Here is a 19,014-nt window from a genome sequence, read left to right on the forward strand (position 1 = left end):
TGTTCTTATGTGTGACAGGTTTGGCTTCCTACCATGCCATGTCTCATGTGGTGTGCGCTCAGCGCCTTTAGTTGGCATTCTATTTTGTAGGTACACTGCTGTGAGAATGGCTTCCCCCCATAGTCTTTTAGGGAGATTGCTATCTGACAGCATACATCTGGTCATTTCCACAATTGACCTAAATTTTCTCTCTGCAACAGAATTTTGCTCTGGTGTATAAGCTACTGTTGTGATATGCTGAATGCCTTCTTGTTCTAGAAATGTGCGCATGCTTTGTGAAATGAACTCACCACCATTGTCGGTCTGAAGAACCTTTGGTTTTCTTTCAAATTTATTGCTCACCATGGCTACGTATTTCTTCAGCATGTCTGTGACTTGACTTTTCTCTTTCAGCAAATAGGCCACACAATATCTAGAGAAATCATCCAAGAATATTAGCACAAATCTGTTATTTCCCAATGATGGGATATTAAACGGTCCACATAAGTCACTGTGTATTAAGTCCAGCACTTTATTACTCCTATTTCCTGTGTATGCAGGAAATGAGGGTCTTACACCTTTTTGAGTAACACAGTCTATGCATTTCTCCATTTTACCAGCATCTGCACTTATCTGAATGCCAGTGGCCAGTTGCTTACTGTAAAGATCCTGGATCACCTTAGAATCACGATGTCCCAGGCGGCGGTGCCAGATTTCCAGACTACATTTACCATCATTCTTCCTTACTTGCGCCATATGTGAGGCTTCACCTGAAATGTTCAGCTTATAAACATCATTATGCATAAAAGCTTCAGCATACACTTCATCATTTTTAGAGATTGTGCACTTACTGTTTTCAAAATGAATCACAAATCCCTTCTTATCTAATGTAGATACACTAAGCATATTGCAAACTGCTTGGGGAATATACAAGACATCACTTACAGGAATTTCTTTAACTTCATTAGACACTTTGCATTTTAAGAATCCAATACCTTTTGCTTGGATCTTAGCAGTCCCTGCGTTTGCAGTTTTAAGAATTCCTTCTTCTGGACACATTTCCTGAAAGAAATCTTTACAATTGGTTAAATGGCATGTGCTCCCCGAATCCAAAATCCAAGTACTTTCATTTGAATTATTATTTACCATAGTCAAAGATTTTTCTGCCATTAGAAAGCCCTTGTGTTTATCTTTGTCCTTCATACATTTCCTGGTTTGAAAATTCTTTAGTTCCATTGGCTTAGGTGAGCTAGAGGGAGTGTTTTGTGTTTCCTTACACCATTTAGATACATGTCCCTCCTTTCCACATGAGTAGCAAATCAGCTTGCCCTTGGGTGGAGTTTTCCCATAGCTCCGCCTTCCTCTGTTCTTTGCCAAGAAATTTGTTTCATTTCTCTCTGACTGACTTTGAGAAACACATCTCCTCAGAATCATTTATTATGCATTCCTGCCTTAGTTTTGATGTTGCCTGTTCAAAAGATTGCCCTTCAATGGCCTCATTTACAGACCTAAAAACATCAAACTTCTTTGATAGTGAGGTAAAAAGAAATGCTCTTTTCAATGCATCACACATGGGAATTCCAGAAAGTTCTAGCTTTTGAAATGAAGACATAAGATACATAATGTGATCATTACATTTACTTTTATCCCTTAATTTGGTTTCATTCAACTCTGCCAACCAAATTGGTTGCTGCTTTGCATATGTAGTTGCATACATAGTTCTCAGTTTATATAAAATGTCCTTTGGTGTATCTTTTCCCTCCACTAATATGGCTTGTTTCTCTGAGAGAGCTTCCAAAAGCATGCACTTCACATAATAGTTTGCATTGTCCCATTCAGCCATATTTTCAGCTGTTCTGTCTTGGTCTAAGCATATATTTAATCCTTTTGCTCGAAGGAGACATATTAATCTTAGTTCCCACTGCCGATAATTAAACTCAGTTAATTTAGGCACCTTGAGAGAATAGAACAATGGTGAATTTCTTCCCTCAGCCATTTTCTTAGCCTTCTGTCTGCTGTGTGGGGGGAGAGAGAGACAGACTGAATCTTTCCTTTAAAACTTAAGAGAAAAATGTGTCCTTTTTTTCTGCCTGGTAATATTTCTCTTCTTTTTCAATTCTTGGGCCTGGGCCCATAACCCTTTTGTTGGATTATTTGTAGTAAATAATTAGCAGATCTTAGTACACACAGCTTCAGCTTTAGAAATGTTAATTTCTTTCTTCATCTCTCTCTCATTCACCCCTGAATAATTCACTGCTGAGTCACTTTAAAGTTGAAGTAACAAAACATCTGTTTACTCACAGTTTGTAGTTAGATTATAATCAGACAGGCTTATATATACATATTACTATACATTTGTATTATCAGCTTCTTCCATGTGCTTAGATGGTAATGGATGCTCACACCACCATAGATCCTCTCAGGTTAGGAGAGATCATGAGCTCCATGTGCTCCATGTGCTGCATGTGCTGTGTCTAAACCCCCACAGGAAGTTGCATAGCTGTGTGACCTCTCTAAGTAATTCACATCAGAGGTCACAGAGTAATCACAGAGAAATAATAGGTGACAGGCAATGCATGTAAAATACAATTACATTCCAACACACTTTGTCTGTAGACACCTTTCACTGGGCCAATATTGTACCAGTGGCCCACCCAGTAGCAGCACACCTATGAAGTGGCTGGCAGGGGTCCCCAAGCCTTACCAGCCAAAAACTCCCAACAACTGTCCCTCTTGCATACCTTGTAAATAACAGATCTTCATCTGCAGTGAGCAGCGACTGATAAATACTGCTCGCACCAGCCCCACAGCCTTCCCTCTGATGTATTCCCGCCTATGCAGAAACAGGAAGTTGCATCAGAGGGAAGACTGTGGGACCAACATGAGCAGTGTGTATTAGTTGCTGCTCGCTGCCGGTGAAAATCTGCTACTTAAAAGGTATACGGGGGACGAGGGATGTTTGAGAAACCATATGGCATGCAGCCAAGAGAGGGAGAGACCAAATCACTTGTGGGACAGGGCGGAGTTCTGCCCACCCATGTTGGGCCCAGGCCCACCCAAAATTGGTTGCCTGGCTACGCCCCTGGACCACTGTCCTTCCACTTCTCATTCGTCCTCCCAGCCCATCAGCTCCTTCCTCAGGTATTTCCCCTTTTTACTAAAGTCAGCATGCTTGAAATCCAGGACTTTGAATTTTGAGTGGCCGCCCTCCACTTCAGCCGTCATATCAAACCTAACCGTTTGATGGTCACTGCTGCCCAGGTGGGCACCCACTCGGACATTTAACACACTATACCCATTTATGAGCACCAGATCCAGCGTTGCTCCCTCCCTCGTGGGTTCTGTCACCATTTGTCTGAGCAGAGCACTTTGAAAAGCATCCACAATCTCTCTATTTCTTTCCGATTCCGCAGACGGAAACTTTCAATCTACATCCAGCAGATTGAAATCTCCCATCAACAGAACCTCTCTCTTCTTTCCTAACTTTTGAATATCTGCGATCAGATCTTTATCTAGTTCCTCCATTTGTGTTGGGGGTCTGTAGACAATACCCACATGGACAGAGGTTCTATCCTCTCTTTTTAAGGTGATCCATATTGCTTCTTCCTTTCCCCAGGTCCCTGTCAGTTCAGTCGCTGCAATATCATTTCTCACATACAGAGCTACTCCTCCACCTTTACGATTATCTCTGTCCTTCCTAAATACATTATAGCCTGGTATGTTTGCATCCCATTCATGGGAACCATTGAGCCACATCTCCGTGATTGCAAAAACAACTAAGTCTGCCTCCAACATCAGGGCTTGAAGGTCATTTAACTTTATTGCTTAGACTGTGAGCATTTGTGGTCATCGCTTTCCATCTACATTTCCTGGTATGTGTTTCAACATTAGTGATTTGGGGGTGACTTTTCTCTTTGGGTACCGTCATATCTTTTTGTTTCACCTTCATTGCTTTTTCTTCAGCTTCAGTTCTATTTTCAGGAACATCACAGTGCTGTAATGGAGCAAAAGAATTCTGTAGGAGCAACACTTGTGAGGGCGGATGCTTTTGTGTCACATAACGAAGTCTGCCTGAGCCTACCGTGATCCATCTATTCTTAGGTGGTTTTATCCTTTGTGGCAGTGGTGAGAATTTGGTATGATTCTGTGCAGTATGATTTTGTGCAGTCCTAGATGTTGCTTTAAGTGCATCCAGTTCCTGTTTTACTTTACTGAGCTCTTGTTTTAAACTAGTGAGCTGAAGACAGATAGGACAAGCCTTAAGTCTCCAGATGATTGGCCTTGAAGCTAAAGCACCACAATTATTACAGAGAATAAAAATCATCCTGATTGGTTGAAATGGGTATGAACAGATGTACTATGATGGAGTCAACAGTCTGCAAGACTGCCTGTGCGTGACCGAGTAAACCCAACGAGTTTTGGCTTTATATATGACTGGAAAACCCTGGAGTGGGTGGGATTATAAGTCCCAGTGAGTCAGCCAAGTGCTGTATTAAAAAGTTCTCTAGGTATGACCAGAACTGATACAGTCTGATCAAGAATTTCCAGTTGATTTAACTTTCAAATTCCACTAGAATATAACTAGGACTGGCAGAACCTTTCCTCAAAGTTAGAATGCTACAGAACCAGAAGCAGTTAGAAAAGCCTATTCTCTATCAGAGCTAGGCAGGAAAAGAAAGAGGGTAGATCCATGGGTATAGCTGATTAATAATGATTTTTTTTTATTATCCTGCCAATGTGGTACTGCCAACAGTGTTCTGTAATTTTATTCATTATAATAGTTTCCACTATTTTGCCCGGTACTGACATCAGGCTTACCTGTCTGTAATTTACCAGATCACCCCTGGAACCCTTTTAAAAAATTGGCATCATATTGGCCACCTTCCAATCTTCAGGTACTGCAGACGATTTTAAAGACAGGTTACATATTACTAACAGCAGATCAGCAATTTCATGCTTCAGTTCTTTGAGTATGTCATGTGATTTACTACTCTTTAATTTGTCAGTTTGGCGAAGTACATCTTCCAGGTTCATCAAGATTTCTTTCAGTTCCTCCGCATCATCACCCTTGAAAACTATTTCCAGTACAGGCAGATCTCTTACATCTTCTTCCATAAAGACTGAAGCAAAGAATTCATTCTATACACCACCTTGAGTGAATTCCTTCAAAAAGGCGGTAAATAAATCCTAATAAATAAATAAATAAAATTCAGTTTCTTCGCTATAGTTTTGTCCTCTCTCAGCACCCCTTTTTCTCCTTCGTGATCTAACAGTCCCACAGATTCCCTCACAGGCTTTCTGCTTCTGATGTACCTAAAAAGTTGTTACCATGAGTTTTAGCCTCTGTGGCAAATCTCTCTTCATATTCTCTTTTAGCCTTCTTTATTAATGCTTTGCATCTGACTTGCCTTATGTTGCTTCTTATTTTCATCATTTGGTTCCTTTTTCCATTCTTTGAAGGACAATCTTTTGGCAGAAATAGCCTCTTCTACTTCAACTTTTAACCACGCTGGCTGTCGTTTTCTCTTCTTTACACCTTTGCAAATACGTGGAATGCATCTGGTCCGGGTTTCCAAGATGGTATTTTTGAATAGCATCCATGCCTTATTTAGTGTCCAAACCTTAGCAGCCGATCCTTTTAGCTTCTTTTTAACCATTTTCCTAATTTTATTATAGTCGCCCTTTTGAAAATTAAATGACGCTACAGTAGATTTCTTTTGCGGGTTCATCCCAGATAGTAGCTCAAACTTGATCATGTTATGATCACTGTTTCCCAGGGGACCCAACATCGTAACTTCTCGCACTATACCAGATCCAAAACGGCTCCTCCTCTCATTGTTTCCAGAACCAGTTGCTCCAAGAAGCATTCGTTCATTACATTTAGAAATGTTATCTCCCTGATGTAACATTTATCCAGTCAATATCGGGGTAATTAAAATCACCCATTATTATAGTGTTGCCCAATTTGCCAGCTTTCCTAATCTCTGTAAACATTTCTTCATGTTTGTTCTGTCCCGGCAGATAATAGTACAGTTCTACAAGGATAGTTCTTCCCCTCACACGTGGAATTTCTGTTCATAATGATTCCACACTGCTATCTGCTTCATGTGGAGTGTTTATTTTATTTGACTCAATTCCCTCTTTAACATATAGCACAACCCCCCCCCCCCCCCTCCTCCAATTTGTTCCTCTCTGTCATTGTGGTACAATTTGTAACAGTGTTAACACAGTGTCCCATTGATTGTCCTTTCCCCACCAAGTCACTATCTCTTTCTCGGCTACACAGGCAGAGAGAGAGAGAGAATTGTCAGCTGACAATTCTCTGTCTCTTACTTTCTCTCTCTCTCTCTTACAGCACTAGCAGCTCTCTGTCACTCTCTCTGTCTCGGCTACATAGGACTGACAATTGTCTTTCTCTGTCTTACAGCACTAGCATCAATCTTTCACTATCTGGGTTTCAGTGCATGAATAGCTCTCTCTCTGCATGTTGTCATCGCATATAGAGGTTTTCATTTAGAATGTATTACATTGCAAATTCCTGGCCTGTGTTACCATCTTATCCTTTGTTCTTAATGTTATTTACACCCTCCACCCCCTCTCTTTGTCTTGCCGCCTGTACTGTACATGTGACTTCTGTATTGTGCTACACAGTGCCTGTCACCTCTTAGCACCTTTAATTATTCCAGTATTCTATTAGCAACTGCCAGCCTGCTTCATTTTACACAGGGGGCCTTGTGACATACAAAAAGTATGCAGGTGTGTGAAAGGAACTATATACTTAGCTGTACTTAGCCTTTATAAGCAATGGCATAAGAAGAAATTTTTGCATCTGGAGCAAGTTTCATGAACTCCACACCTATTCCAGCATTTCTGTGATGAACACTGCCCCTATCTGTTCACATTTCTAGGCTGCACTCAGGCCTCAATACACAGAAGCAAACGCGGGCGCTAGAGGCCATTAGTGCCGGACTAGTGCCCATGTTTGCTGGCGCACCATGCTCAGAAGCCCCCACCATGGGGAAAAATGACTGAGCCAAGGGTTTGCACAAATATCATTCAAAGAAAATGAGGTCATTCCTCATCTTTCCCCCCCTTTCATGCTCATAGAACAGTGCAGTAAACTAGGGCACCCTTACCACGGGAAAACCTACGCCAGCTCGGAGCTGGCATTAGGGTTTCTAAAGAAGCAGAGAAGCCTGATGTTGATCCTCAGAAGGAAGGAGGGTGACCTGGAGAATTGAAGTGTATAGTGGCTGTGGCTATAGCAGCAGCTCCAGACCAGGAATGTGGGCTTCCCTCCTGGCTCTGCCCCACACTGAGCAAGCCCCAGCTGCCACTGCTGCTTGTTCAGCACCACGAACTTGATCCCATCCTTCACTGTCACCACATTGTTGACAAACTTCTTGAATAGTTCCCTGTTATTGGCTTGCTCGGCGGGGTCGGAGCACTGCAGCAAGGGCTTGAACCTGCTCAGTAAGTTGACATTGCTCACCCACCCTCTCCACTCCCAAGCTTTCTCACTGCAGCTTAATTGGGCACTTCTTCCTCCCCCCTCTGGCGTTCTGGGCATGCACTTAAGAGCTGTGAACACACAACTCTTGAGCACATACGCCAGACACTATCCTCCTGCCAAACTCCCTAATGCTGAACGCTATGAGCACACCTAAATTTGCATCTAATTAACGTTGAGCATTAGGGAGTTCCTTTGCCGCACTGATCCAGTGGTATTTTTCCACCACTGTTTGAAACAACACCGGAGTTTGTTTTGAGTATCTGCCTCTTAGGATAGCTGACCTACTCATCTTATCCTAGTTAGCTTTCAATAAAATAATTGTGTTTCTCTATTGTTATGCTCTGTTTCGAGACTTTAACCACCATCACATTCCCTGAGATCTTCTCAAAAGAATTTGCTTGATGTTCCATCCTTTCGGCAAGTGTATATGGAAGCATACAGATCCTCTATTTTTTAAACTTAATTGGCCCAAAATTATGGAATGCTGTAACTGCTGGGCTTCGCTCCATACAGAACATTACTCAGTTTAAGAAAGAACTGAAAACTAATTTTTTTAACTCAATGTATTATTAATGTATTATTTCATTATGTATGTAATTTTGTTCCTCGCCTAGAATTTTATGATAATGCGGGTTATAAATAAATATTATTTATTATTATTATTTAAAGCAAAGGCATGCATGTGCCAAGTTTTGATCTTAGATTAAATTGGGGGAATGCAGTACTGAGGGAGATAGAGAAATGCTGCTTCCTATAAAGGAACCTACTTCATTTTCGTGGCTAGCGGTTACATACTATTAGTATTTCTCATGTGTTTTAAACTCTGTCGTTGCTATCCGTTAACTGTTATTCATTGAATGAAAGTACCAGAATCCAGCTCATAATGGACAAAGTTAGCAAAATGATTTACAATAAGTAAAATTAAAGAAATCAATGAGTAGAAACAGATAGGATGTGCATGGAAAACAATAGTCAAGGGCTTTGTGGAGAAGACATCACATTCTATCTTCAAACTCTGGGACAAATCACACTGTTGAAATTCTTCCTATACTTAGGATTTCAACACATGTATGAACCTGTGTGCCAGAAACCTGTGTAGTACAGTCTAGACGTCTGTGTGTATTCTGAAGACTGATCGTGTGTGTGTATATATACAGTGGTGGAAATAAGTATTTGATCCCTTGCTGATTTTGTAAGTTTGCCCACTGACAAAGACATGAGCAGCCCATAATTGAAGGGTAGGTTATTGGTAACAGTGAGAGATAGCACATCACAAATTAAATCCGGAAAATCACATTGTGGAAAGTATATGAATTTATTTGCATTCTGCAGAGGGAAATAAGTATTTGATCCCCCACCAACCAGTAAGAGATCTGGCCCCTACAGACCAGGTAGATGCTCCAAATCAACTCGTTACCTGCATGACAGACAGCTGTCGGCAATGGTCACCTGTATGAAAGACACTTGTCCACAGACTCAGTGAATCAGTCAGACTCTAACCTCTACAAAATGGCCAAGAGCAAGGAGCTGTCTAAGGATGTCAGGGACAAGATCATACACCTGCACAAGGCTGGAATGGGCTACAAAACCATCAGTAAGACGCTGGGCGAGAAGGAGACAACTGTTGGTGCCATAGTAAGAAAATGGAAGAAGTACAAAATGACTGTCAATCGACAAAGATCTGTGGCTCCACGCAAAATCTCACCTCGTGGGGTATCCTTGATCATGAGGAAGGTTAGAAATCAGCCTACAACTACAAGGGGGGAACTTGTCAATGATCTCAAGGCAGCTGGGACCACTGTCACCACGAAAACCATTGGTAACACATTACGACATAACGGATTGCAATCCTGCAGTGCCCGCAAGGTCCCCCTGCTCCGGAAGGCACATGTGACGGCCCGTCTGAAGTTTGCCAGTGAACACCTGGATGATGCCGAGAGTGATTGGGAGAAGGTGCTGTGGTCAGATGAGACAAAAATTGAGCTCTTTGGCATGAACTCAACTCGCCGTGTTTGGAGGAAGAGAAATGCTGCCTATGACCCAAAGAACACCGTCCCCACTGTCAAGCATGGAGGTGGAAATGTTATGTTTTGGGGGTGTTTCTCTGCTAAGGGCACAGGACTACTTCACCGCATCAATGGGAGAATGGATGGGGCCATGTACCGTACAATTCTGAGTGACAACCTCCTTCCCTCCGCCAGGGCCTTAAAAATGGGTCGTGGCTGGGTCTTCCAGCACGACAATGACCCAAAACATACAGCCAAGGCAACAAAGGAGTGGCTCAGGAAGAAGCACATTAGGGTCATGGAGTGGCCTAGCCAGTCACCAGACCTTAATCCCATTGAAAACTTATGGAGGGAGCTGAAGCTGCGAGTTGCCAAGCGACAGCCCAGAACTCTTAATGATTTAGAGATGATCTGCAAAGAGGAGTGGACCAAAATTCCTCCTGACATGTGTGCAAACCTCATCATCAACTACAGAAGACGTCTGACCGCTGTGCTTGCCAACAAGGGTTTTGCCACCAAGTATTAGGTCTTGTTTGCCAGAGGGATTAAATACTTATTTCCCTCTGCAGAATGCAAATAAATTCATATACTTTCCACAATGTGATTTTCCGGATTTAATTTGTGATGTGCTATCTCTCACTGTTACTAATAACCTACCCTTCAATTATGGGCTGCTCATGTCTTTGTCAGTGGGCAAACTTACAAAATCAGCAAGGGATCAAATACTTATTTCCACCACTGTATATATATATATATATATATATATAGCTATACTCTGCAAGAAGGCAGCAGAATAGTATGGGAGCAGTTGCAAGCATTCTCTCCATTTCTCATGGGCAGAAGAGAGAAAAGAATAAAACCATAGAACTGTGAAGGCAGAAAGCTGTATTGGAGCAAGCAGCCAATATGAGATAGAGGAATCTATTTCATGCTCTTGGTGAGCAAATTAATGCTTCTAGGTGACGCCAGATGAAATAATCTGAACTCAGTCTCTACCTGTAGGGTTGTTTCCAGGTCAAGTCTGGTGCTTAGTATAGTCCATTCCATGCTATCTGCTGACACCACAAATGCGGTGTTTCGAAGCTCTGTCCACCCCTCAATCTCCCGGATGTAACGTCATTAATGAAACACTTTAATTTTAAGAAAAAAGAGGAGTGGGGAAGTCCAGTCCAAATCCAACACAAGGGAAAACTGTTTACAAATTCTTTATTATATTTATTTATTTATTGCATTTGTATCCCACATTTTCCCACCTCTTTGCAGGCTCAATGTGGCTTACAATACATCATGAATGGTGGAATAATTTGGGTTCCTCTTTCCCACATGCATCACTTTGCATTTGCTCACATTAAACGTCATCTGCCATTTAGATGCCCAGTCTCGTAAGATCCTCTTGTAATTTTTCACAATCCTCTCGTGATTTAACAACTTAGAATAACTTTGTGTTGTCAGCAAATTTAATTACTTCACTAGTTATTCCCATCTCTAGATCATTTATAAATATGTTAAAAAGCGGCGGTCCCAGCACAGACCCCTGGGGAACCCCACTATCTACCCTTCTCCATTGAGAATACCGACCATTTAACCCTACTCTGTTTTCTATCCTTTAACCAGTTTTTAATCTACAATAGGACACTACCTCATATCCCATGACTCTCTAATTTCCTCTGGAGTCTTTCATGAGGTACTTTGTCAAACGCCTTCTGAAAATCCAGATACACAATATCAACCTGCTCACCTTCATCCAAATGTTTCTTCACCCCTTCAAAGAAATGCAATAGATTGGTAAGCCAAGATTTCCCTTCACTAAATCCATGTTGGCTATGTCTCATTAACCCATGTTTTTGAATATGTTCTGTAATTTTGTTCTATATAATAGTCTCTACCATTTTGCCCAGCACCGATGTCAGGCTCACCGGTCTATAATTTCCTGGATCCCCTCTGGAACCTTTTAAAAATATCGGCGTTACATTGGCCACCCTCCAATCTTCTGGTACCACGCTCGATTTTAAAGATAAATGACATATTACTAACAATAGTTCCGCAAGTTCATTTTTTCAATTCTATCAGTACTGTCAAATGAACACCATCTGGTCCAGGACATTTGCTAGTCTTCAGTTTGACAAATTGCCCCATTACATCCTCCAGGTTTATAGAGATTTCATTTAGTTTGTCCGACTTGTCAGCTTTGAATACCATTTCTGGCACCGGTATCTCTCCCAAATCTTCCTCGGTGAAGACTGAAGCAAAGAATTAATTTAATCTCTCCGCTATGGCTTTGTCTTCCCGGGTTGCCCCTTTTACCCCTCGGTCATCTAGCAGTCCAACCAATTCTTTTGCCAGCTTCTTGCTTTTAATATACCTAATAATGTTTTACTGTTTTTGACTCCAAAGCAATCTTTTTTTTCAAAGTCCCTCTTTGCCTTCCTTAGCGCTTTGCATTTCACTTGACATTCCTTATGTTGTTTCTTATTATTTTCAATCAGTTTCTTCCATTTTCTGAAGGATTTTTTTTTTTTTTTAGCTCTAATAGCTTCCTTCACCTTACTTTTTAATCATTTTGGCTATCGTTTGGTCTTCAGTCCTCCTTTTTTAATACACAGAATATATTTGGCCTGGGCTTCCAGGATGGTATTTTTGAACAGCATCCATGCCTGATGTAAATTTTTGACCCTCACAGCTGGTCCTCTAAGTTGGTTTTTTTTCACCGTTCTTCTCATTTTATCATAATCTCCTTTTGAAAGTTAAATGCTAACATAGTGTATTTCCTATGTATACTTACTCCAAACTAATATCAAATCTGATATTATGATCACTGTTATCAAGCGGCCCCCATCACCATTACCTCCCCTGCACCAGATCATGTGCTCCACTTTTTCCTTCACTTGTTAGCTCCTGTACCAGCTGCTCCATAAAGCAGTCTTTGATTTCATCAAGGAATTTTACCTCCCTAGCATGCCCTGATGTTACACTTACCCAGTCAATATCGGGGTAATTGAAATCAGCCATTATTATTGTGTTGCCTAGTTTGTTAGCCTCCTTAATTTCCTTTAACATTTATACATCTGTATGTTCATCCTGGCGAGGCGGACGGTAGTACACTCCTATCACTATCCTTTTCCCCTTTACACATGGAATTTCAATCCATAGGGATTCCAAGATGTGTTCTGTTTCCTGCAGAATTTTCAATCTATTTGAATCAAGGCCCTCCTTAACATACAAAGCTACCTCTCCACCAATTCGATCCACCCAATCACTACGATATAATTTGTACCCAGTTATGACAGTGTCCCACTGGTTATCGTCCTTCCACCAGGTCTCAGGGATGCCTATTATATCTGATTTTTCATTTAGTGCAATATATTCTAACTCTCCCATCTTATTTTCTAGGCTTCTGGCATTTGCATATAGACATTTCATACTATGTTTGTTGTTCCTATTTACATCATGCTCAGTACTTGACAGTATTAATTTGCAATTTTTTTGACTGATTTTTATTTAAGGACACCTGATCTACTATGGTCTTTTTTGCAACCTCAATATCGGGATACCCTATCTTCCCTGTTTTGGTGATATCTTTAAAAGATACCTTATTCCAAACCATGCGCTTTTGAGCGACTGTCGGCCTTCCCCCAGCTTCTAGTTTAAAAGCTGCTCTATCTCCTTTTTAAATGCCCGTGCCAGTAGCCTGGTCCCACCCTGGCTAAGGTGCAGCCCATTCTTTCGGAATAGGCTCCCCCTTCCCCAGAATGTTGCCCAGTTTCTAACAAATCTAAAACCCTCCTCCCTGCACCAGCATCTCATCCATGAATTGAGACTCTGGAGCTCTGCCTGTCTCTTTGGCCCTGCGTGTGGAACGGGTAGCACTTCAGAAAATGCTACCCTAGAGGTCCTGGATTTGAGCTTTCTACCTAAGAGCTTAAATTTGGCTTTCAAATCCTGTCTCCCACATTTTCTTATGTCATTGGTACCCACATGTAACAAGACAGCCAGCTCCTCCCCAGCACTATCTAAAATCCTATCTAGTTGAAGCATGAGGTCCACCACCTTCGCACCAGGAGGGCAAGTGACCAAGCAATCCTTACGCCACCCAGCTATCTACATGCCTAATAATTGAATCACCGATTCCAACAGCCGTCCTAAGCCTTCCCACCTGGGCAGTAGCTCCTGGAGACACATCCTCAGTGTGAGAGGATATTGTATTCCCTGGTGTGCTGGTCCTGTCTACAGGGTTGCTTCCAGCCTCACCAGGGTGATGCTCTCCTTTTAGAAGGCCTCCCTCCTCCAAGGCAGCAAAGGGGCTGCCAGATTGGAGTCTGCTGCTCTAGCCTCAAGAGAACAGACTCTTTCTCTTTGCATCTAGCACACAGATATGACATCTCATCAAATGGGAGATAATCATACATGTGACACTCAATGCAAAAGACTGGATAGCACCCCTCTCGCTGCTGGACTACTGACTGCACCTTAGTATTTTGGAGTTGTTTAATTAAAACTTCATGAGGTACTAGGGATATCAGATGAATATAATGATCCTTTTGACTGGTGTAATTTATTTAGAGTTTGCTTCTTAGAAACTAATTAAATGTAACTCAGACTAATGAAAATTGAAAATTCCCTTCGTCTTAATTAGATTAACCAAAAATGAAGAGTTGAGCTAGGGGTAGGTGGGAGTTGAGGGTGGGAATGAGGACTGAACTGGGTCCTTATGTGCCTTCTAGAGACTGTTAATGCTGTGGCAGAAACTTCAAATTTTAAAACTATGGGGAAAAGGGTATGGAGACTAGCTAATAAAAGTTTGCTTGTTTTTTTATTTTAAAATTCTGTGTTTATCAATATCCTACAATTCCTCTTTTAAACTGTAAGTTACCAAGCTCAGAATAAAATAATGTCACTTACCCAAAGAGATGTCCTCTTCTTTCAGAAATTCTCAGAAAGTAAAAAGGGGCCAACTTGCTTGGGAAAAACTTCTGCCTCTCTCCTACTGGTAGGTTGTCCAGAGTGGTTATGTTTGTTGCAGCCAGTCAAAAGTTTGCTCCTGCATTGACTGGGGAGCTGGTTGGCTTCTGAGCCCATTACCCACTAAGGTGCCTTTTTAATAAGCCATGTAGGCTCCTATGCACGCCCGTGTGCCAATTCAGAGCTACCTCCCGGGCGGTAAATTCAGTTTTTTTATGTGTGTCCAGTAGATGCGCCAGAAATTTTCCGGTGCGCAGCGCTAACCAGCAGTGTATGCATGCCGATGATTACCTCCCGGTTAATACGTAAGACCTTACCGCTAAGTCAATGGGTGGTGGTAAGGTCTCAGGCCCAAAATGGACGCGTGCCAATTTTCATTTTTCCGCATGTCCATTTTCAGCCAAAAAAGCGTCTTTTTTGCAGGTGTGCTGAAAAATGAACCTGTGTGCATCCAATACACGCATCTACACCAGTGTAGGCCACTTTTTGGGGCACCTTAGTAAAAGGACCCCTAAGTTCTGAAAGTGAATGTTTATAAAGAACTTATAAGAGCGTATGTCGGAGGCAAGCATAGCATTCTGAAAAACATTTTTCTTAAAAGACTTCAAAGTCTGAACCTCCCTCCCTGAGCCACTGAGGAGTGAGTCTTGGAATGCTTGGCTCTTTTGAGAATGGGTTCAACCACCATGGAATGGTAAGGAAGCTGAAGCTTCTTCCAAAATTCTTTTGTACTCTAAAAAGATATAGAGATGGGAATCTCCCACTGCTTCATCTGTACATTCTTTAGGAGTCTGTGCATAGGCACTGACACTGCTTCCTTTGGGAAAGTATGAAAATCAATGATGTCCAACAACTCTGCCCTGTGCTCATTCCAAACCAAATAGGATGGACTTAGCCATCTCCCAAACAAAATAAAATAAGGAGAGATCCTCCTTTCATGTGGAGGAGAGGAGTCTGAAGGAATACCAAGGAACTCCCTTCCTCCAAGAGGGCCTCCAATGCCGCCTCAGATTCTCAAGAGCAGTCTATATCAGACTCATAGAAATAGTCCTCCCTGGGTGACTGAGGCTGGGCCTGCCTCAGTCTACTGACATGTTAGTCAGGCCTTGAGTGGGGGCACAATGGGACAGGTTATCTTTGATGCCCCGAAGAAACTTCACCTCAAGGGACTGGATAGTGACACCATCTCAATGTATGTAGGCTCCAATGCACTGAGAGGCACCAGCATTGAACATGCAACAGGCAAGGCTTGAGCCTCCAGAAAAAGTTGAAGCTCTGCCCCCCCCCTAGGTCCGTCACAGCCCTTAATGTCCCTGCATCGCATTGGTCTAGGACAGGGGTAGGCAACTCCGGTCCTCGAGAGCCGCAGGCAGGTCAGGTTTTCAGGATATCCACAATGAATATGCAGGAGATAGATTTGCAAGCACTGCCTCCATGGTATGCAAATCTATCTCCTGCATATTCATTGTGGATATCCTGAAAACCTGACCTGCCTGCGGCTCTCGAGGACCGGAGTTGCCTACCCCTGGTCTAGGAGGTATCCCATCTCCTCACAGACTATAATCCAATATGCTCCTTGAGCGGGGCTATTGGTAAATGCTGGGGATCAACCTGTGTAGTCACATCCTTCAAAGACAGGGACCAAATCGATGCCCTGGTCCCAGCTCGATGGAGGCTGTCACAACCGCTCTCTTGGAGGGTGATTTGCCTTCATGGTGTGCGGCTTCTTGATCATCAACAATTTTGATGCACCAGTGTGCTCAATGTTGTGCTTCAAGGGGGACTGATGCTCCTTGGCCTCTGTCTAACGCAGGCCCTCGATGTTAGCGAGGATGAAGTTGAATCCTTTCTTTTCCTCAGGGTGGGACTGGAAGAAGTTTGATCCCAGTGGTCACTACTGATGCTTAATGTAAACACAGAAGGACAGAATTTTCTCTTTCTTGTTTATTGTTGGTGTTCCTTTCTGATGATATGAAGTTGTTATTTTTTGTATGTATCCTACCTTGACAGATTTTTTTTCCCCTGGGTGGTTAATCAAATATAATAAACCTGAACCACTGGCCCAACATGATCAACTACACAAGAAGCTAAACTAAAATCAAATGAAGGCAACTACCACTAAGAAGAAAAAAGATGCAACCCCAGGGGAGATCTAGCCAAACACTACATCATTGCTTCACAGAAAAAGAAAAATTGGCTTGGCACAACGCAGTGGCAGCAGGTAGGAAGGCACACGCATATTGTGCCCTCACAGGCTTCTGAAAGTTGGAGAGCGGTTCCTCTGCAAGGCTCTGCTGGATGACATAACCCATCAGTGTCCTTGGAAAATATTACATTTTGTTTGACGATCAGAATCCATTCAGTGTGACAAATGCAATTATAGGGGAAATAGAAAAGTGTAAGATCTTTTTCACATCACTGTATTTACACACTAGCATTTTTTTTCTGAAATAGATCTATATTATGTATACAATGCTTTGCTGAAGTCTTCATATCTTTGTATATTTTTCACATGATGCTGCTCAAAAATTACAATTCAAAATGCATTAACTACACAATGCACTGAACTACAAAACATCGTCTAAATTTTCAATATAAAAAGGACAATTAGGGATATTCAAAAAGTAAGAAACCAGAAACTCTTGACTGTATATGTTTTCACACCCCTCGATTCAAATCTTGGTGGAGTGGCTAGGAGAAATTTAAGATAGTATCTTATCAATTTTGCAAGTGGCATGGTACAGCTTTTATTCATTCTTCACGGCAGAATAACAAGTTCTTACAGTTGGCTGGGAGCATTTGTCTTATTTTAGGAATTTATAACCTGCTTACTCCCAATGAGGTTCAAAATCAGAATCATAAAGAGGCCAGTGAATAGCACCAACAGCAAATATGTAAACAATTTGTATTGTACTAGTTTACAGTTGTTAAACAAGGTACTTATAAAAGAGCTATGTCTTTGTCTACAAAAAAAAAAAACCAACGCAAATTACCTAGGGAAGAGTTCCAAATATTTACCAATTGGAAAAAAAATGAAATGTCTAAAAATTGTTTTAACATCTAAGCCTATGAAAACACAACAGCCCGCAATCTATAGTGTGGAAAGTTCAAGCTAAAGAAGGTATCCCTGTAAAAAGAGTTAAACTGTCTGAGGACTACCCCAATAGTATTTTGTGAACAAAACAAGACATTTTAAAAATAATTCAGGCAAAGAGGCAACCAATGGAGATAATACAGGAGTTGCTTGATTGTATTTTGTTGTTGTTTAAAAATCAACAGAGCAGCTGTATTTTGAGATTTCTGCATATAAAGAATTACAACAGTCCATGTGAGATAAAATCAATAAATGCACCACGTCAATAATTGATTGTTGGCAGCCAATTAACAGCTCATTGAGATCCTTTTACCAAGGTGTGCTAAGAGATTTAGTGCACACTAAGATGCCTAAAGGCATATCATTTAGCGTACACTAATCATTAGAACACCTTAGTAAAAGGACCCCTAACTAATCTATTTGTGGGTGGATCTCAGGATTACACCCAAATTTGAGTGCCATTTATAGAATTTGGGGAATGTCCAATTAAATGTTTCTACAGATTTGTTCTGCAACTGGTGGTGATGGGGTCATCTTGATTTTCCAGTTTAATTATTAAAAACTGGAGTGAGGTAGAATCTGTAGCTCTGAAAGTTAACTGGAATAAAGGGAATAAATATGACAGAAGTTTGAAGGTTTGCCTTATGAGTCTAATGCTCCTGAACTGGCCCCATTTCAATCTCCTATACTGATCCAGTATCGATGCTCCCCATGCACCTTAGCATACTAATGGCTCTGGGCACCCTTAACCACACTCTTACAACTTTTACATCATGAGAAACAAGCTTCTGTCCTGCTTAGTAAACATCGGTTATTCTCTACCATGCGCTTCTCCCTTGAATTTCATCACCCCAAATGCATGACTCTGCACTTCTTCATGCCTTAAGTTGTTTATGTAGCATTTCAACCCTCTTGTCTTTTTGAGCCAGGCAATTAAAATACTTTTATAAGCAAGTGTGATTATTCTTCTTATATAAGATCTGGCAGGTTTATAGGGAGTTCCCTAGGCTTGGGAGAAAAGAAGTATGTTTAATTCACATTTCTTTCTTGTTATCTATTCACAGGAGTTACTCTTCAAGGCTTTTCAGAGTTTGTAAGGAAGTTGCACTCTGTTGTGACTCCCTGAATGCTAAAGCCAAGTCCTGAATCTATGGATAAAACATCTGTAAATGTTCTCTTCTTTTCAGAGCATGCCATGTTCTAATATTACAGAACTGAAGTTACATTTATGCTGAACATTTATTTGATTTAATTAGTGTGAAATAGCTCATTTTGGGACCCTTATATACAGTGGCGGTAAACCAAATGTGGGCTTACCACTCGCTCTTCCGGGACTACTGCTGGCTCAACATGGCACCATTTCCGGGGGAAAAAGAAAATCCCTGGAAATGGCTTGCTCGGCAATAATCTAGCAGTAATCTGGCATTGCCACATGCTGCCCAGTTACTGCCGGGTTAGAACAG

The sequence above is a fragment of the Microcaecilia unicolor genome, chromosome 6 (genome assembly GCF_901765095.1).
Source record: "Microcaecilia unicolor chromosome 6, aMicUni1.1, whole genome shotgun sequence".
NCBI classification, from domain to species: domain Eukaryota; kingdom Metazoa; phylum Chordata; class Amphibia; order Gymnophiona; family Siphonopidae; genus Microcaecilia; species Microcaecilia unicolor.